Raw genomic sequence first — 16,679 nt, forward strand, 5'->3', positions numbered from 1 at the left:
GGACCGGACTGGACGGGTCTGTTCCAATTGAGACTTGTCTGGTTTGGTCCGGACAGGTTGAGACAAGTCTGGACCGGTCTGTTCCAGTTGAGACCAGCCTGCTCTGGTCTGGACTGGTCGAGACCGGTCTGGACCAGTCTAGTCTGGTTGGGACCAGTCTGGACCGGTCTGTTCCGGTTGAGACTGGTCTGGTCTGGTCTGTGGAAGGAGCAACAGCTACTAAAAGATATTTGTTTATAAATGCTGCAGAATTAATCCAAGATAGGTATTTTGAAAACATCTTGATTTCAAAATTGAAGTCAAAAGGTATGTTAATTTGGAGAAGAGATTTTGCTTTTGTTTCCACAGAAAATGAGAGACTGTGGATTTATTCAGAGTTAAGAAAAATCAGCTTTGATCAAGGAAGACCACGTGAGAAAACTCCGGCAGGAATAGATGGCCCAGATGTCTGAGTTCTTCATCCAGAACAGGCTCAAGACTGCTGCCTGAGATGATAAAGATTCACAGGATACTTCAGTCAGGACTTGATCATAACTCTAAGTTTTCTTTAGGTCCCTATAAGATTATCAGCACCCCCAACCAGCTGGAAGTAGCCTGGAATACTATGCCCACATTCCCAAAAAATGGACTATGGATATTTTCCTTTTTAAAAAAAAAAAAAGAAGGGGAAGTGGTATGGGAGAATTGTCTGCAACCTGTCAATCATGTTTTAAATAAATGCTGATTGTCCAGGCAGGAAGTATAGGCAGGAAAACCAGACAGGAAGTAGAAATGATGCAATGAGAACAGGAGAATTATGGGAAGTTTGAAGTTGATTCCTCCCACTCTTGCCCAGACCACCGAAGAAGCAGGATGTGACCTTCCAGCTAAAAAAGGTACTGAACCATATGGCAAAAATAGATCAGAATAATGGGTTAATATAAGCTACAAGAGCCAATAAGTAGCCTGAGCTAATGGGCCAATCAGTTTTAAAGCGATCTCTGTGTGATTTTCTTTGGGGCTAAACAGCTATGGGAACTGGGTGGAACATAAACCCCAACAAACAGGTCCCTCATGTTACATAGGCTAAAATCCTCAGCCCCAGAGAAGCTAGGTAACAGCTTCTCTAAGAAGGATACGTGTATCTCCATGGGAAGAGGAAATAGATGAGATGTCCTAAATAAACTGGAGGTGAGGGGAACACAGTGGGGAGGAGTATAGAGAGCTGCAGAGAGAGACATTGGATAATAGAGAAAAACTTCTGAATTAAATCAATCTGTCTACTTTAAGGATGTGCTGACCTCAGAATGGAAATGAGGATATATATTACATTGGGAAAGAGGTTTTGTGTTTGTTTCCATAGGAGAAGAAAAGTTATGGATACCATCAAAATTGATAAAGATTGTATTCAAACAGGAGAGACTTCTTGATTAGGAGAGAGGCAATAGCTCATCAAACACCTTGGCCATTCAATACAAACTTATAAGACTAAAAATGCCTTGCATTTGATCAGGCACAAAAAATATTTTAAAAATTCTTATTAAAAGATAATACTTTTTAAATAAATAAATAAATAAGAATCTATTCTATTAAAAAAAGAAGGATTAGGAGGTGTGACCTTGTTGGAGGAAGTGTGTCACTAGGGACTAAGCCTCTGAAATTGTAAACAAGGCCTCAATTAAATGCTTCCTTTTATAAGAAAAAAAGATAATACTTTTTATGGACCAGACTGGCTCAGACCTGACCAGAGCAGTCTCGACCGGTTCAGACTGGTCTTGACCCACTCAGACTGGACCAGACCGGTTTAGACTGGTTCAGACCAGACCAGACTGGTCTTGACAGGAACAGACTGGTCTCAACTGGAACAGACTGCTTAGTCTGTCTTGTCCTGGGATTCTTCATTTTACGGCATCTTTCTGAAAAAAAAAAACAACTCAGTGTTCCGTTTTTACATAATATCTACACAGCCAAGGGCAAGCTGGCCTCCCACCCTTCCCCTAGATGCTCTTTCTCTACTATCTTGTCCCTTTTTCTGTCTCAATTTCTCTTGTCCCTAGACCACTTTGCTTCCCACTGTCCCAGTATCCTTGTCCATGGAGCCTCCTTTGGTTTATGTCAGGGGTCTATCTTGCCTTGGCTCTGTCTTTCTCTTCCTGTGGTCTGGAGCATCGCCCCAGGCCACGGCTTGGTCTGGGTTTCGGTGTCCTTGATTTTAGAGGGCTAAGCCCTTACCTCCTCCTATCTTGTTTTCTTTTGAGCATACACTGAAAGACTGAGTTTACAAAACAGTTTCTGAGCAGACCCTTAGACAGGGAGGCCTCCCTGGGATCTCTCGGCTGGGTTTCCATTGCTTTGGGCCAGAGAAGAAATTACTTGTCAGTGGTCCTGCTGGGTGAATGCAAGGACCCAAGAACAACCAAAAAAGAACCCCATGAGTTCTAGGTTTGGTGGGCACACGTGCTGGGTCATCTCTTTTCGAGTGTTAGGCTTATTAGGTTTGGGTGTGGTTTGAGCCTCCTTGTGGGGTGGGCATAGCAGCACTGTCCTATCCTTGGGGTGTCTTTCCTGTATAGCAATGGGCTCATATCCAGGAAGTCAAGCCTAGAGACTGGATCGGAAGATTTCTGACTTTGACACCATCTGCCTACATCTCCTTTCTAGGCCTGAGGAGGGCGGAAGCAAGGAGCTACACTGGGGTGCTGGAGCCCAGGGGAAAGAGAGGGGTCGTCTCAGCTCATACCCCTGCTGTCCTACCTGCAGCTCTGTGGCCCATCCCTGCTTTCCTTTGCTCAGTTTTAAACAAAGGTCTGAGTAGACAATGGGCCAAGGGTGACGTTTTGTGTGTAAACTTCTGATGCTTTTACTTTGGCAGGGTTTCTGGTTCTCTTATCGTGAATTGGAGCTAATGAAGGAGGGAAATGATTTCTTGTGTGGGTTTCCATTCCTAAACTCACAGTGCATAGCTTATTCCTCTCAAGGTGGGCACTCCTCTGGGCAGGGCAGAGTTAGGAATGTGGTCACAGGCCATTGGCCTGGGAATGGTGCAGAACCCCGCTGAAGCACAGGTCAGCAAGGAGAGCCATGCTTTAACAGAGATAGTTTACCATTTACTTTTTCATTGGCATGGGTTTTAAGGTATTCCATTAAGATATTATTTGTCTTAATTACAAAACCTTTTGGCCTGCCTGTGCTGTTGGTTCCTAGCCACTGCCTGATTTCCTAGGCCAGGCTCTTGAGTCCCCTCCTGCAGGGACTGAGCACCCTCTTTCAAGCTTATACTAGTTCTTCCATGCTGTTGGAAGGGTGACCGGATGCCCTCTAGTGGCGAGGTGGGGCACAGCATGGGAGCATAGGGAAGTATCAAGGGTGTTCCATTTCACTGTGAAGGGTGATGCTCCAGAGTTGGTGGGATGACCATCTGGGGAAACAGTCTCTACCCTGCTAAGCCCACCTATCACTTACCCCTTTAGCACTCCTCCCCTAGTGTTCACATGGTGCTGGGGGTGCTCCCTTAGGCTCTGCTGACTGCGAGTAATTGCATTGTGAAATGAGAGTTACCTGAATGCTTAGAACACTTCCTTCCCACTTAAGAATTCAGGAGGTCTCTGGTTCCAGGCTTGGTTCTGTGGCTCGACATAGATATCAAGGAGTCGGGTTCTTTCTAGCTATCTGCTCTGCCATCTTCAGGGTCTTAGTGAGGGCTGAGGTGACCTCCCCGTCACATGATACCTGCTGCACCTTCGTGAGCTAACTTCTATAATACTCTTCATCAAATCTGCCACGAGAAGATATTGGCACACATATTAAAAGATTGAAAAATTGCATTTCTTAGTCTGATTTATAAAATAATTTAAAAATGGTCTCTGGGGGAAATTTGAGGACAGTTTTATTTTGCGCACGTGTGTGTGTGTGTGTGTGTATGGAAACAGCAGGCAAGCTGTAAGTCTGAGCAGTTGCCAGGAGGAGGGAGATGGAGAAGAGGGAGAGAGAAGCCCATGGCAGTTGAGTTAGGCCAACATGATCTGCCCTGGAGGTCATGCAGATAAAGAACTGCATGGTGTGGAAGGAGGAGGGACAGCTTCAGAAAGAGGGAGGAATCCCAGAGTGTCTAAGAACTCATGCCTGGGCCTTCACCAGTATCTGGAAGAAAAAGAAATAGAAGGAAAAGGAGAAATATTCTTTTTATGGGTAACTCAGGAAAGCGAGAAGTTTCTGCAGTGACATTCTAGAAGTATCTGCAGCCAGGGCGGAGCTTCTGGGAGAGATAAGGGCATCATCTTATTAAAGGGACAAATTTAGTCTTGTACCCTTAACACATCTTCAGGTAAACCAAATTTGAGGGGGGGCTGGTCCTGGAGACCAGTTGATTGATAGGCCAGCTGCATTAACTCTTAGAACAAACAATATTATCTAATGTTTGTCTCTTGTTTTCTGACCTGGTCTTATTATGACATCTGTGGTTTTAAACATCATCTAGAGGGACTCACATGGCATGCAGCCTTTTCAGACTGGCTTCTTTCACCTAGTGAGATGGAGTCTGTCAAGCTTCCTCTATGTCTTCATGGCTCGTGTAGAAGCCTTGTAGAAGTCTTCATGGCTTGAGAGTAAGAATATGCTGTTTCGAGGCCACACTGCCTTGTGGCAGCTCCTCCTCCCTTTCACAGATGCTGGTACCCTATTTTGAGACATTATCTGTGAGTCCATAGCTGAAGGACTTCCCAGGGCCAGGCTCTCTCACCTGGGAAGTGAGTTTACACCAAAGGGGATACTGGTTGACTACATATCCAGATCCCCACCTACTTCCCTATCTCTCGCCTGGGCATCAGAAAGCCTGGCTGCAGACTTGGCCTGTGAAACCTTCCCCCACCTCAGAAGCAAACTCTTCCGTTTGCCATGTGGACTCTGATTCCCCTTTTCTGTGACCCTGCCACGCTGTCTGTCTCTTGTGCTGGTCTGAGCTCTCCTTGGAGCTTCCACCATGGCCATTGTCTGCTTGTCTGTCCAAGACATTAATAACTTTTATCATAAATTCTGTATTCCCCAGTAATTAATCTCAGTGTCCTTCTTGAATCCCCTTCTGAAATCTTTCATTTTGTCACTTCTTTTTAGTTCTGAGTAGTATTTTATTGTACGGATGTACCAAAGTCTGTCTGTCTTGCTGAAGGACATCTTGTTTGCTATATGTTTGGGTTTTATGAATCATGATATGATTGCCGACAAAAGTCCAGCTCGGTTGGGTAAATTCTTAGGGGCATGATGTGGTAAGATGACTCTAGCGACTCCCAGTTCAAAGCCGTCTCCACAGCAACCACCCCAATCTGTATTCCCACTAGCACGGTATGAGAAGTTTATTTCTCATCTTTTTTTTAATCTTTAGCCATTACACAAGCTAAAGTGAATATCATTGTGTATAGAATTTTGGGGGTATATGTGAGACTATCTGTATTTTTTCATCAGCCGAATTACTTTTCAAAAATATTTTTATCTACAATGACTGAAAATGCTCACTTTCACACCCACATTTGACTGCATGCTACCAAACTTTAGCATTTTGGCAATTTGACGAGTGAGAAAAGGGTGTTTCCTGCAAGGCTTTCACTCTGAGCGAGCGAGGTGGCGTTCTGTCGACTGCCTGGGTGAGATTCTTTATCTGGTGACCTTCAGGATCTGCAATGTTGGGTGAGTTACTGAATGTCTCTAGACTTCAGTTCCTCCTGCTATAAAGTGAAGATAGCAATGGTCTTTGCCTTGTTAATTGAACTTAAGGCCTCAAAGGTGTCCGTCAACACTTGTGTATCTTTTACTAATGCTAGTGACCTGGACAACTAACCCAGATGTCACTACTAATCATGCACCCAGGGTTTGCCCAAGGTAGTAGGCTCAAGGAAGGCAGCAGAGGCAGGCAGAAGGGCTGCCTTCTCTCTGTGCTGTGTAGTTTCCCTTTGTGGTGGTCCGCCTCTGGTCAGCTTTTCCAGCTCCAGGGTTTCTTACACAGCCTTTGCCTGGATGGCCTAGCTAAGGGCCCCCATGACTCCCACAACTACTTCTCCATTTAGAGACTGGCAGGCCTTTCTGGACACCCTATCTCCTCCCTGATATTGCTCACAGGCCATTACTGCTGTGTTCACGGCTCCTCTCAAAGGCCTTGCAAACAACTTCCTTCCTTATCAACCCTTGTGACTCCCTTGAGCCATGGGTGGTTTTGCCGTCTGCGATGCTGCAGCAAGGTGAGGCTGTGGATCCCTTGGCTCTGGGTTTGACATGAGCAACGGGCCTGGGCCTGGGTGCCCAGAGCTCCTTACTTAGTTAGGGTTCTCTCTGGGTCAGGTACTTCCAGGAACTTAGCATCTTCTTTACAGCATTTGCAGAATGATAGCAATGGAACTTTATTCAAAGCAACGTGGTAGTGTAGATTAGAAAGAAATACCCTATCAAGACTGTCACCAAGGCGGTCTGCAGACATGGCTTAGTGGTTAGGAATACTTGCTGCTCTTCCAAGGGACTGCACTTCAGTCCCTGGCATCTGGCACCAGGGCAGCTCATAAACACCTGTAATTCAAGCTCCATGGGATGCTATGCCCTCTTCTGGCCTCTGCTGGTGCCTGCATAGATGTGGCAGACACAAACATGAATACAAATAGAACATTGTAGTAATATGAGCGGCGGGGCTGCGTCCCCAGCACCCCGGCTGCCTGGCTAGCTTATGCCCCGAAATAACAACACACAAATTGTATTCATTTAAACACTGCTTGGCCCATTATATCTATCCTCTTCTCCGCTAACTCTTGCATCTGGACTAGCCCATTTCTAATAATCTGTGTAGCATCAGTCTTACCAGGAAAGATTCTAGCCTATGTCCATCCTGGGTTGGAGCTTCATTGCGTGTGCCTCAGAGAGCAGAGCTCTCGTGTCCGCCCGGAAGAGGGGAGCATGGCGTCTCTCTGAGCTCACTTCCTCTTCCTCCCAGCATTCTGTTCTGTTTACTCCACCCACCTATGTTCTAACCTATCAGGGCAAGCAGTTTCTTTATTTAATTAACCAATGGCCTTCCTCCATCAGAACATTTTTGAAACGTTAAAAGATTTTAAGGGGTAACATCAAGCTACATGAATGTTAAAGAACCCAAGAGCTATGACTGTTGTGTGGGGCTTTGTTTATGAGGTTCAAACAAAGGAGTTTGGTTACCAGAGGTGTGATTTAAAAGACTCTGTTATTATTATTATTATTATGATTGGCTTAAATCTCATTCTTTCCATTCCTACGTGCCTGTCACCTACTGGCTGAAGACCTATGGGCATCCCATAGGATCAGGGCCCTGCTTGAGCAAGACTGAAACCTTTCATTCTGATTTTACTGTTTTTAAATCAAAGAGCTTCCACCTCTGTGTTCCCCACGATTTCAGCAGAGCCAGAGGTGAATAAAGGAAACTACTGGAACATTGGGCAAGGGCTGTGCTTCCTGGTGGCATCAGCTGGCCTCACAGACTTCACACTTCTCCCTGCAGCTGTGTGCAGAGTTGAGGACAGATGCAAGCAAGACTGGAGGAGATAGAGCTCTGCAGGGCTGTGCTTGGAAGGTGATGCAGTTTGTGTTTCCAGGACAACCATTCATAGACTCAACAACTGGCCTGTTTATGAAGTGCTCACTGGCGTGTGTTTATACGTGGCCTTCTGTGTGCCAGACATTTAGCTGCATTTTGGCTGCTTGCAGATTCCACCCACAAGGCGTTCACAGCCAGGGAGAGATAAATGTGTCGGGTAAAACAGTCTATGGTGTGAGAAACACTTACTCCTGCCTGTCTGTTGGAACAGTCCCCTCCAGGATCTTCCCGCTTTTCAGAGTATTTCTTGTCCAGCGTGGAGGCAAGCACCTTTAATCCCAGCATCAGGAGGCAGAGGCAGGTGGACCTCTGGTATTGCGATTTGTAGGCTGGTTTTCTTTGCATTATTTTAAAAACCACTTATGAGTGAGTACATGTGATAATTGTCTTTCTGGGTCTGGGTTGCCTCACTCAAAATGATGTTTTCTAACTCTGTCCATTTGCCTGCAAATTTAAGATGTTATTATTTTCTGCTGTGTAGTACTCCATTGTGTAAATGTACCACATTTTCCTTATCCATTCTTTGGTCGAGGAGCATTTAGGTTGTTTCCAGGTTCTGGCTATGACAAACAATGCTGCCATGAACATAGCTGAGCACATGTCCTTGTGGCACGATTGAGCATCCTTTGGATATATACCCAAAAGTGGTATTACTGGGTCTTGAGGAGGGTTGTTTTTTAATTTTCTGAGAAATAGCCACACTGACATCCAAAGGGGTTGTACCAGTTTGCATTCCCAGCAGCAATGCAGGAGTGTTCCCTTTTCCCTACAACCTCTCCAGCCTAAGTTGTCATCAGTGTTTTTGTTCTTGGCCATTCTTACAGGTGTAAGATGGAATCTCAGAGTTGTTTTGATTTGCATTTCTCTGATGACTAAGGATGTTGGGCATCTCCTTAAGTGTCTTTCTGACATTTTAGATTCCTCTGTTGAGAGTTCTCTGTTTAGGTCTGTTTACTCCACTTTTAAAAATTGGATTATTTGTTTTTTGGTGACCAATTTCTTGAGTTCTTTGTATATTTTGGAGATCAGACCTCTGTCTGATGTGGGGTTAGTGAACATCTTTTCCCATTCTGTAGACTGCTGTTTTGTCTGTTGACTGTGTTCTTTGCTTTACAGAAGCATTTCAGTTTCTGAAGGTCCAATTTATTAATTGTTTCTCTCAGTGTCTGTGCTGCTGGGGTTATATTTAGGAAGTGGTCTCCCGTGCCAATGCATTCAAGTGTACTTCCCACTTTCTCTTCTATAAGGTTCAGTGTGGCTGGCTCTATGATGAGGTCTTTGATCCATATGGACTTGAGTTTTGTGCATAGTGATAGATATGGATCTATTTTCATTCTTCTATATGTTGATATCCAGTTATGCCAGCACAGTTTGTTAAATATGCTTTCATTTTTCCACTTTATATTTTGCTTCTTTGTCAAAAATCAGGTATTTGAACATGTGTGGATTGATATCCGGGTCTTCTATTCTATTACATTGGGTCTCCTGTCTGTTTTTATGCTAATACCAGGCTGTTTTCAGTATTGTAGCTCTGTAGTGACATTTGAAGTCAGGATTGTGATGCCTCCAGAAGTTCTTTTATTGTACAGGATTGTTTTAGCTAGCCTGTTTTTTTTTTTTTTTTTTTTTGCTTTTCCATATGAAGTTAAGTATTGTTCTTTCAAGGTCTGTGAAGAATTTTACTGTGTACCCCATTTTTTAATTGTATTATTTGGTTTGTTGGTGTCTAGTTCTTGAATTTATTTATTTATTTATTGAAGATTTCTGCCTCCTCCCCTCCACCGCCTCCCATTTCCTGTCCTCCATTCCCTCCATTATCTAAATTTTTTGTTGCTTTTTTGAGACAGGGTTTCTTTATGTAGCTCTGACTGTCCTGGAGCTAACTCTGTAGGCCAAGCTGTCCTAGAGCTCACAAAGCTCACTTTTGCTTCCTGAATGGTGGGATTAAAGGCATGTACCACTACCACACGGCTATTTTTTTAAAAAAAAATATTTAATTCACTGCCATCCTGAAATTTTCTTGATATAAAATTTTTTTTAGGAAGTACACATTTTTGTTTACCTTTTGTTTTGCAGCTTTGGTGTCTTAGCTGGAATCCAAAACATATTCTATCACTTATCAGCATGGAGCAAGCATGCCTTGAACAAGGAGTAGCAATGCAAAGGTCCAATGCCAGAAAAATTCCCAGGCAGGAGGATTCCTAGCCTTACACAATTGGACTCAGCAATCAGGGTCCACAGCAGTGCAACATGCCATTATCAAGATGCCAGTCAGATGTCAGCAGCCACTGAGCCTCTCCTACAGTGACTGGAGGACAGCGGCAGTGTCAGGAGTGGCAGTAAGAAAGGAAGGGCTTGTAGAGGAACTTGCTTCCCTAGAATAAGGTCGGAGAAAAGAATACAGCCAGATGAAAACTCCTAGCATGAAACCTATTAAAGCTAAATCGGTTTGAGGAAGAAGATAAAGTTGGGGAGTTCACATTACCTAACTTCATGATTTATCACAAAGCTCCAGTAATTAGCTATGCTGCAGGCAGAAGGACAGACACATAGATCAAGGAAGAGAAGGGATAACTCAGAAATGAACAATATTCCTGGATAATTTTGACAAAATATAAAAGCAATTCAATAAAGAAAGAACAATCTTTCCAGCAAGTCATACGATACAATTGAACTTCCTCAGGCCAACAGAAGGAGGGGCCTCAACCTGAATCTTACAAGTGCTCAAAGTGTATTATGGATTTAAATGTAAGATATAAAACCTTTGGCAAAAATATCATAAGAAAATAAATATTTTTTAGGCGACTGATCTTAGCCTTCAACCACAAAGCACAATTCACAAGAAAAAAGGTGGATATATTGGAATTTATTAAAATTAAGCTTTTTACTGTGTAAAAAATTAAGAAAGAGACAAGAAATATTTGAAAACTATATAGAATCAGATCAGTATGGAAAGCATAACATACCCCCTAAAACCAACAATAAAAAAAATACAATTACAAAAGATACAAATCGACTGTTCTAGTTTCAGTCTGTTGCTATGGCGAAACACTCTGACCATAACCAACTAGAGGAGGAAAGGGTTTGATTCCACTTTTACTTCCGTCACTGAAGGAAGCCATGGCAGGAGCTCAGGAAGCTGAGGCTGCTCACTCTTCCACACAGTGCTGCTCCACCCAGGGCACCCACTCAGTCCAGGGAGAAGAGCAGGAGCCATGGAGGTGCTGGTGCTAGCCAAGTTACTCCCAAGCTCAAACCTGCTGGACAGCCCAGGACATGCCTAGGAGTGGGTCTCCCTGCAGTGGACTGGGCCCTCCTTGGAATCCAGGCTGTCATTTGTCACCATCTTTCATCATATGCTGTTTTCTAATCTCATGAGTTCATGGTAAATTAATAAATAAGCAAGCTACTAAGCACCACGGTGATGCCCCACAAAGGGTCTTTGCCCTGAAGGATCTGTTCGTCTCTGGGAGAGGACAAGGTTGTATATATCCAAATTTATATGACACTTTAGAGAAATGCCAAGTTTTAGGTCTGAAACCTGGGACAAAGGACTAGCTGAGGCGCCTATTTAACATATCAAAGCATACTTGGCGACCAGATTTTTTTCCAGCATCCCTCAGTCTCCACCTCTAGTAAACTTCTCCAGTCCAGGGGCTAGACTACTCTTCTCCCTGTTTCCCTTCCCTATATAACCCACCCATTCTGGTTACCCGGCCCTTTCAGCTACCCTCCTCTCCTGGCTCTGCCTTCCTCTTCCCTTCCTCTCCTCACATCTGGCTCAGGGTCATGCTTACTCTGGACTCCCCCTGACGTCCCTGTCTCCGCCTACACTCTCCCTTTTATCTACAATAAATCTTTTCCTCCACCACACCTAGGAGTGGTCTTGTCCTTCCTTTTTTATTTCTTGTTTTTCATTCATCTGGAGCTGAAAACCAGGATTGGCATATGAGTGCCTCTCCGAGGGGCTCAGCCCCTCTGAACCAGCTGCTGGTTTGACTCCTAAGGAATGTATGAATCATTTGTTTTTGCTGGCTTCTACCACCCACCATATTTGGCTCCAGATTCTAGAGTCCAGTTTCCCTCTGCTTCTCCCCTCCGCCTGCTCTACCACCCATCTTTCGTCTCCTAATGGCATCAACTTTTCAGCCGACCTATGCAGATCTTCTCTGCTAGACCTGGGATCTGAGGACTTGAAAGAATGGGGTGGACTACAGTCTATGTGGTAGCTGTAGACAACCTGACTTTGAAGAAAGCAATGGCCTAGGAAGGTTGTTTGAGTTTGGAAAAATATGATCAGGAAAACATGTAAATACACTCCAGTAAGCACACACTAAATATTAACAGAGCAGCCCTTTCCCAGAACTCTCCCAGGCATGTACTATAGATTCCATCTGGGAAAGCATGAAAGCAACGCAGAAGGCCATATCCAGACTCAGGACACACTGACCAGATTGGATTCTGTAGCTATGATCTGACATCCAACAAGAATAAATGTGTCTTATAAACTGAATGTAAACGTTTGTCACAGGGGGCAGGAAATCACATCCAAGAACAATCCAGGGAGCAAATGCACCTGCGGTAAAAGGCCCTCTACCTTTTCCCCTGGGGCCTCTCTCACAGTTCCCCAAGGCATTGTTCACCATGGGACATTCTTTTGACTGTTCCCACCGTAAGCCCCTATGGGACACCCACCATGTGGGCAACTCTCTACTTACTAAGACATTTATGCATCTCACTCTTTTGGAACCCTCCCTTTCCCTAAAAGCCCCACCCCAGCTCACAAGCTGTTCAGCATGTTGAAGATTTTATTAAGGACTGAGCTGAAGGAATCTGTGGTTTTAGGAGGTAGTGACAGGGACTGGAGGAGTCCAAACTAAGAATGCTTGCTGGTCTGCTTGGGACGTCTTTTTCACAGAACAGTTCTTTCCTCTTGGTTGTTAAGTACATGGAGGAGAGAAGCCAGGAAAACTCAGCATGCCTGTGTCCTCTTTCTATTACTCTACTGAAAAGGAAAGAACACTGCCCTGGGGTGTCTAGATTAAGATCCAAGTCAGGGATTGACTAAGGAAATAAAAACTTAGTGGCAGAGCACAGCTTTTTGGAGTAGAGAACCAAGAAGACCTTGATAAAGTTGGGGCCAGAGGAAGTTCAACCCTTTCATGAAGAAAGCCTGAGGTAGTGGGAGTGGGAAATGGCATTGTCAACCATCTGGGGTGTGTTATATGAGGCCACTTGTTCATTTCCCGGCCTCCCAGACTCCCAAAATAACCACACAGAAACTATATTATTTAAATCAGTGCTTTCTTTAGCTCTAGCTTCTTACTGGCTAACTCTTATATCTTAATTTAACCCATTTCTATTAATCTGTGTATTGCCACATGGCTGTGGCTTACCAGCAAAGTTTTGGCATGTCTATCTCTAGTGGCAGTTCCATGACTTCTCCTTGACCCTACCTTCTTTCTCCCAGCATTCAGTTTAGTTTTCCCTGCCTAGCTCTGTTTTACCCTATTTAAACTACTGCTTGGTCAATCACTTAAGTGTATTGCTAGCTAACTCTAACATCTAGTATTAACCCATTTGCAGTATTTTATATTTTACCATGAGGCTTGTGGCCTATTGGCAAGGTTCCAGCGTGTCTGTCTCTGGCAGTGGCTCCATGGCTTCTCTCCGACTCTGCCTTCTTTCTCCCAGCACTCAGTTTTCTTTTCCCCCACCTACCCATATTCTTTTTTTTTTTGATTTTTCAAGACAGGGTTTCTCCATAACTTTTGGTTCCTGTCCTGGAACTAGCTCTTGTAGACCAGGCTGGCCTCGAATTCACAGAGATCCCCTTGTCTCTGCCTCCCAAGTGCTGGAATTAAAGGTGTGCGCCACTAACGCCCAGCAACCTACCTATATTCTGCCCTGTGCAGGCCTAAGACAGTTTCTTTATTAACCAATGGTATTCACAGCATACAGAGAGGAATCCCACATCACCTCCCCATTTCTATTTAAATAAAAAAGGTTTAAACAATATATACAATAAAACAGTTATCAAGCAAGAATATGGTTAAAATATTTATATCTACTTAATCTTTCATAGCTATAACTATATATTCTTCAACTCTATCAAAGAATCTAGAGGGATACAATACTACCTAAGTCAACAGGAAGTGCATTTTCAGCAACTTCCAAAACTCTAGAATTGACAGAGACATCTTGCTGCCTGGACAGTCATCCAAAGTTCTGAAAAGCTTCTGTGAAGCAAAGGACATGATCAACAAGACAAAACAGCAGCTTACAGAATGGGAAAAGATCTTCACCAACCCTACATCAGATAGAGGGCTGATCTCCAAAATATACAAAGAACTCAAGAAGTTTGTCATCAAGAGAACAAATAATCCAATAAAAAAAATTGGGTACAAACCTAAATAGAAAACTCTCAACAGAGAATCTAAAATGGCTAAAAAACACTTAAGGAAATGCTCAACATCCTTAGTCATCAGAGAAATGCAGATCAAGACAATTCTGAGATTCCATTTTATACCTGAAAGAATAGCCAAGATCAAAAACACTGATGACAACTTGTGCTGAAGAGGTTGTGGGGTAAAGGGAATACTTCTGCATTGCTGGTGGGAGTGTGAGCTGGTACAGACCCTTTGGATATCAGTATGGTGATTTCTCAGAAAATTAGGAAGCTACCTACCTCTAGACCCAGTAATACCACTTTTGGGTATATACCCAAAGGATGCTCAATCATACCACAAGGACATGTGCTCAACTATGTTTATAGTAGCATTGTTTGTCATAGCCAGAACCTGGAAACAACCTAAATGCCCCTCGACTGAAGAATGGGGATGAGAAAAATGCAGTACATTTATACAATGGAGTACTACACAGCAGAAAAAAAAATGGCGTCTTGAAATTTGTGGGTAAATGGATGGATCTAGAAAACATCATATTGAGTGAGGCAACCCAGAACCAGAAAGACAAATATCATATTTACTCAATCATAAGTGACCTTTAGACATAAAGCAAAGAAAAATCAGCCTATAATTTACAATCCCAGAAAACCTAGACAACAATGAGGACCCTAAGATCTAAACTACACGGGAAGTAGAAAAAGACAAGATCTCCTGAGTAAACTGGGAGCATGGGGACCATGGGAGAGGGTAAAAGGGGAGGGGGAGGAAGGGAAAGGAATGGAGAAAAATATAAAGCTCAATACAAATTTCATTTCTTTTTTTTTCTTTTTTGGTTTTTCGAGACAGGGTTTCTCTGTGGTTTTGGAGCCTGTCCTGGAACTAGCTCTTGTAGACCAGGCTGGTCTCGAACTCACAGAGATCTGCCTGCCTCTGCCTCCCAAGTGCTGGGATTAAAGGCTTGCGCCACCACCGCCTGGCTCAATACAAATTTTAAAAAGCAATTTAAATATTGTTATTTCTTAGGTCTCTTAGTCCTTTCTACCCTCAACAGCTTTTACTAGGCTTGGCCTGTGTCAACTGTTCTGTAAACAAAGGTTACCAGCATCACTGTTACACACCTCTTTCTCACTTGTGCTGCTAAATGTCACTGAATTGATTTCATTTGTGATTTTCCTCAAAGTTTCAATCATTTCTTTTGTATAAGATAGATCTTTAGTGACTATTGGTCAGTGTGGTTGAAGAGCGATCTAAGATTCCAGAACAAATCTATTTATTTCCATTTTTGGTTTGAGTTTCTTAAGAAAGGATCTTACTCTGCAGTCTAAGCTCATCTGGGACTCACTGTGTAGTCTGGGCTAACCTTGAACTCGTGGCATCCTCTTGCCTCATTTTCCTTAGTTCTTTGACTTTCTACAGCTGAAAGATCAGAGCAGGTGCTGAACAATCTTGCCATTATCTGTATTATTTTTTTCTTTCAAATGTTCCTTGGCATATTTCTTGGCTTCTTTCTTCTGTTGGAACATTTTCATGTCTTTAGCTAACCCATCAACCCAGAGAGAGGTAGCTCCAAAGCTTTGCCATGAACTTTGATTTTTTCCCCCCCCGTTTGAGACAGGGTCTAGCTGTCTAGCCCAGACTGGCCTGGAACTTGCTATGTTATAAAAGCTGACTTCAACTTATGATCTCCTGCTTCAGCCTTCCAATTGCTGTGTCTGCATGTATGTATTATTGTGGTCAGCTGTAACTGGTGTGATGCTATACTTTTTTGGTTTTCTTGGGGACCCGCCACCCAGCTCCCAAATAAACCACACATGGAGGCTTATTCTTAGTTATTAATGCCTGGCCTTAGCTTGACTTGCTTCCTATCAGCTTTTCTTTTTAATCCATAAAATGTTTTTTTCTTAAAAATTTTTTAATCCAATCTTTTCTCATTTTACATAGCTATCCCTGTTCCCACTCCCTCCCCTCCTCCCACTTTCTCCACCTGCCCCTTACCCCACCTCCCCATCCACTCCAGCCAGCTTTTCTTATTCTGAATTGCCCTAACTACAGTAACACAGATTCAGAGTTAAACAAACGCAGTGTAAACAAAAGTCATGCATCTGAAAATAATATTCCCTAACATTTCCTTTTTTTCTTTCTAAACAAAAATGAAAAGTTTTAACTTTAACAAAGTAAGACTGTATACAGTAAGAATATATGTCAGGTAAATATTACATTCGCAATGTATAGAATTCCAATTCATTTGTGTCTGATAAATTTGAAGAAAATATTCCATAGTCTATCCTATCTTAGTAAATCCAAAATTTTATACCTAACTTACTATCATATCTAAGAAAAACAGCAACTATAACCTTTTAGTCTTCAACTCCATCAAAGGCACCAGAAGGTTATAATATTATTTAAATAAACAAAAATGCATTGCAAGTGACTTCCAAAAACTCTATAAATAACAGATATCTGGCTGCCTGGACAATCACCCAAAGTTTCTTTGCAATGTTGGGGCATTCGTCTTCAGCCTATAGGCGCAGAGTATCTGGCAGACTTTTCAGTGAAGCAGGAAATTTGAAAGACCATTTGGCCTATATTGGCCATTTGTCATTCACTTTCCTCTGTGTCCTGCAGAATGTCCGGCAGTTTCTTCTGTGAAGCAAGAACCTTGAAGGACCATCCTATCTATTTCAGTCTGGCAA

The sequence above is a fragment of the Microtus pennsylvanicus genome, chromosome 10 (genome assembly GCF_037038515.1).
Source record: "Microtus pennsylvanicus isolate mMicPen1 chromosome 10, mMicPen1.hap1, whole genome shotgun sequence".
Taxonomy (NCBI): Eukaryota; Metazoa; Chordata; class Mammalia; order Rodentia; family Cricetidae; genus Microtus; species Microtus pennsylvanicus.